The sequence below is a fragment of the Notamacropus eugenii genome, chromosome X, assembly GCF_028372415.1.
Source record: "Notamacropus eugenii isolate mMacEug1 chromosome X, mMacEug1.pri_v2, whole genome shotgun sequence".
Classification (NCBI taxonomy): domain Eukaryota; kingdom Metazoa; phylum Chordata; class Mammalia; order Diprotodontia; family Macropodidae; genus Notamacropus; species Notamacropus eugenii.
The window spans coordinates 51,684,577-51,689,721 of record NC_092879.1 but is presented as its reverse complement, the minus strand read 5'-3'; positions in this window follow the sequence as shown (position 1 = coordinate 51,689,721).

The window sequence follows — 5,145 nt, the reverse complement described above, 5'->3', positions numbered from 1 at the left end:
GAACCTCATACACAGCATAATTCCAAGTTGATGACAACCCCAGGCTGTCTCTCCTTCACGTTCAAAGATATCCCCAATGCACACAATGGCCTTTCTATGAGTCTGCCAGGGTACTTGCACATAAACTGAGTCCCTTCGATCCTGACCAAACATGCAGGTGGGCTTTGGGTTTGGGGCAGAGGCTACTCTATGACTTCAAAACTTAGCCAAGGTCAACAGCTCAGCCCCTGAGCCTCATGGTCAGACTGAAGCTATTGCTCAGAGGAAATTCCCCCCTCCCCTTTCCTAGGCGGCAGCTGCTGCCTACCAGCCAGGCTTTGGCCCTGGCGCCCCAAACTGAGTGTGTGCATTCCCAGGGGCCTCCTAGGGGGAAGGGGGCCAGGCCTAGATCCCTCAAAGCATGGCTGGAGAACCTATGGCCACTTCCCAGCCTCAGGGAGATGACTTATAAGATATGTGTATATGTGGGTATATACATATACATATATATACACTCCCATACATATATGTATATATGTATGTATATGTATATATACACATATGCATACATATATGTCTGTTGGGTAAATATATACACACATATGTGTGTGTCTCTCTCTAGATCTCTCTCTAATCTCCAGGCTTGACCCAAGCATTGCTTAGTTCATTATGGAGGCCTTGCAAGAATGCACAGGATTTTCATAAAGCAAGGAAATTAGGATCTGGAGGCTTAGCCAGACAACAAATGGTGGTATGTGTCTGTGTGTGGGTAAATCATCAGAGACTAGGAGAGGGGGAAAATATGTAATAATGAGACTAGAGAGAGATCAGGCATTACCAGAGACACTGAGGCCATCTAGCAGAAAGTTCTGGAAAAGTGGGAACAAAGTGAAGCAAGCTAAGGATTGGCCTACATCTTCCTACACCTGAGGGAGAAGTGCATTCTGGGTTTCCAGGTGCTTAGTCCTGACCCCATGCCTCATTAAAGCCCCATTCCCTCACTGAGCCCCCATTTCTTCACTGACTACTCCATTTCTTTCATGGGGTCCTGGATCCCTTTTGGTGAGCCCCCATATCTTTTACTGAGCAACTTATCCCTCCCACTAAGTCCCTCAATAGTTTGTCAAACCTTCTTGCTCACCAATGAATATTCCCACCCCTTCATTGAGCCTCCATTTCCCTTTAATCCAACACAATCCAATCACATCTGAAGTAAGAATCGGGATTTTTGAGAGTACTTGTACACAGTGTAGCACTAGGCACTTCCATTTCCCCTCACTAGGCCCCTCAGGGCTCAAGTAAAATGCCCACTTAAACTGTCAAGATCTCCCCATTAATTGTGGAGAGACCTCTTACCCTAACCCCTTACCCTAACCCATGTACCCCCTCACAATTGCTTTGCTTGGGCAGTTACCTTGACCTGCACAGATCTCAGATGGGAAAGCCAAAGACCCCAAAGTAGAGGGGTGCTAGGGAGGGGGGGAATCTTTGTTGGGGAGGATCAAATCCTGGACTTTTACAGAAGGAGGGACCAGAGAGGACTGTCTGAGAACAGAAGGGCAGGGAGGCCCAGTTGGGAAGGGCTGTTCTTTAGAAAACAGGTGAGATTCAAAGGATTGGGGACTATGTAAAGGCCAAGCTGGGGGTTGGGAGATAGGAATCCTGACCATTTCAGCCCTTGCATTTGGTGAACTCTTGGACTGAGCTCAGAATTCCGTGATACTGTGATTGTGATTGGTAGAATGTCAGAGCTGGAAAGGAACTGAAAAGAAAAATGTCAGAGCAGGAAGAGGTCTTAGAACATAGTTCATCCTAGCATGGAGGGACCTTAGACCACCCAGGAGTGGAACGGAAGGGGATTTTAGAACATAAACCATTAGATCTGACAGGGACTTGAGAAGCCTAGAAGAGGTCAAAGTTGGGGTGGGGCTTAGAATATGTGCTATAGAGCCTGGAGGGACCTTAGGCCATAGAACTGAGCTGGAAAGGACATGAGAACATGAGTTGTCACGACTGGAAGAGATCTTAGAACACAGGAGGTCTGATCTGGGAGAGAACTGAGATCAGAAAATTTCACAGCCAGAAGAAACTTTGCAACAAAACAACATATATCAGACCTGGGAGGGGACTCCCAGAATTAGCATGTCTGAGATATGAAGTTAGAACAAAATATCCGAGTCAGAAAAAGCCTTAGAAGAGGCTGTTAAGTTCAATGTTAAAGATGGAGAGGACCTTTTAATTCAATCATTTTTATTTATTTATTTTTTCCCCTTGGATTTGAAGACAAGAAGCCAAAGTTCAAATTTCTGCTTTGCAGCTCATTGCCCGCCTGAGCTTGAGCAAATAACCTACCATTTCTTTGCCTCAGTTTTCTTTTTCTGTAAAATGTCTATAATGATACTTACTAGACACTGCAGTCTCATAGGACTTTTTTTCTTTTAAGAATTGGAGACCACGGGGGTGGGGGGGGGGAGTGTTAGGGACCTGTTTATTTTTTCCTAAAAGGAAAGAGAGGCTGACATTCCCAATCCTACTGGCGCTTGATCGCTGATTTGGGGGCCCCTCAAACCCCAAGGTTTAGTAGAAGCCATCCTACGGCGTGTGGAGCCGGGGAAACGTGCAACAGTAACCACTTCCTCCCCGGGTTAGTCAGGGCTGACCCCGCCCCTGGAGCCAAGGTGGGGGTGAGAGTGGGAGTTGCGGGGGTGGGACGGCGGGTAATCAGGACTTGACCAGGTGGGGAGGGTGAATTCCATCTGGGCTGAAGGACCGCCCCTTATGAAACTGGTCTTACTAGCCTCTGGAATGGCATCCCCTTATCAGGCAATGACCCCCAGAGGGTGGGCAGCCAGCATGGGTCCGGGCCTTGGGGTTATTTTCTTGGCACACTCTGAAAAGCCCTAGTTCGAATCCACCCATTATGAGTTGTGCGTCCTTGGTCAAACCTCTTTCGGTCTCTGGGCCTCACTTTCTCCCATAAACTGAGGGGACTGAATTAGATGGTCTCTAAGGTGCCTTGCAAGTCCTCTTCCCAGGGTTTGGGCGTGGCTCTCCTTTGTCTCCGGCCTGCCCCCCCCCCTCCAGCGGGGGCTCGGAAAGGTGGGGCTAAACCATTCCCTTCATCCTCTGCACCGTTAGTTGGCAAGTGCCTCGCCCTTCCTGCAACTTTTAGGAAATACAGGCTAGTTGCCCCAAATTTTCTGTCCGTCGAGGGTGGGGAACCTCAGGACTTGGAGTCCTGGGCTCAAATCCCAGCTCCGTGTGTCTGAACGCCTTTGGGCAGCACCCTCACTGTTCTCTTGGCCTCGTTTCCTCAACTGTAAAATGGGCTATAATTGTTGCAAAGCTAAAGAAATATTTCCCCTTTCTAGGGCACTTTACAGTCTAAGAAACTCACTGGTTACTGTTCCCATTTTCCCCACAGGGAAACTGAGGCCCAGAGAGGAATACGGGACTGGCCCAGGAGGCCCAGGTCGCTCATACTCAAGGTGGGGATTCGAACACGACATTGACCAAGCCTGTGCGCTTTCTGCTCCCCGCCCCCGCTCCATGCTGCCTGCCGGGTCGTGTGGACAGTGCGGGCTCTCCCTGTCTAAGGAAAGCAGCCGCCGAAGTACCGGCGTGCTTTTTCCCTTTCCCTCCATCACTCGTTCGTTCTCTCGCTCACGCGCCCTCCACAAGCAGGAGCCCAAGCCCGACAGCAGCGGCCAGCCCCAGCCGGCGGGCGCTCCCTCCCTCTGTCACCTTCCGGGAGCAGAGAGGAGCGGCCCAATCCCCAGTGAGCCGCTGGGGAGGCTGGGGCAGCCCTCCCGCACTGGCCATTCTAGCCCGGAGCTACTCAGGCCCTGGGAGGGCTGGGAGGCGCTCCTCCTAGGAGCAAATGCAGCTTGGCTTTGCCTTCCTACACGTGGGGCTGGGAGCGGGACTCTCTGACTCTGCGTCCGAGCGCGTGTGTACAGCCCTGCACGTGTGTGTGTGTGTGTGTGTGTGTGTGCGCGCGCGCTCGCGGGTGTGTGTCCGCGTGCTCACGCGCGCCCCCGCGCCGGGCCGCCGCGTGCATCCGTGCAGGTGTCCATGAGCATGTATGTGCCTGTAGTAGATGCATCTATTGTGAGCTGGGGGACCCGGTGTCCCATGCAGCTTCTGCACGTGTGCATGTCGCTCCAGGTGGCATTTCTCTGTGTGCTGGTCTCTACATATGTATGCATGTCTTACCCGTGTGTGCCTTACTTTCATGTGCTTCCATACTGTCCATGTGTATTTGTATGTTTCTGTGGGCAGCAGTGTATTTGTGTATGCTTACAGCTGTAGAGCTCCACGGGGCCCAGAGCCTAGTTCAAACCCTCTTTCACTTGATTGAGGAATGAGGAAACAGGCCCAGGGACTGGCCCAAGCCGATATAGGTACAAGCCTCTGTGGAGGGTTCCCAGGCAGATACCTACATATGTACATGTGCAGATGACTACCCGCAAGTGTACAGATAAATCAATAAAAAATTATGTGTCTACATTGCACAATACATACATGTGTCTTTCTGTGTTGCACACAAGTACATCTGTGTGCATATTTTTAGGTGGTTTTGTGTGCTCTGCATTTCTGCAGATAGCTGTTTGTGCAAAGAATTAGTTCAATGGAGTTGGATTATCCCTTTGGTTACAACACTGAAATCAGAAACAGTGAAAGTCTATTACCTAGAGAGAGTCAAGGACTCTGGTTGTGAAGTCTTTTGCTAAACATTTGCTAGCATTGTGAACCTGAGCTAACCATTCACCTCCTCTGGGTCTCGGTTTTTCCACCTGTAAAATGGGGGAGAGACTTCTAAGGTCCTTTCCAGCTCTGACATTCTGTGATTCCATCAAATAGGAAAGCACTTGATAAACTTTTGTGTCCTGTATATTTAGAAGGTATCACCATGAAAACCAGTAGCCCAGGCACACCTTGTGGGGTGTGTGTATGGGTTCAGTATCTGCCTCTTTTTGTGTATAGATGCACATTCTACATGTGCCATCTAGGAGGCCCCATTGTGAAAGGGAGGTGACCCTGGGCTCTAGAAATCGATGCTAGTCAAGTTCAAAGTCTGGATGGTCCTACAAGGCTTCAAGAGCTTCCAATGTGGCAGCCTAGATAACTCCAGGGTCTAATGCCCAGGTTGGCTGGGGGGCAAGG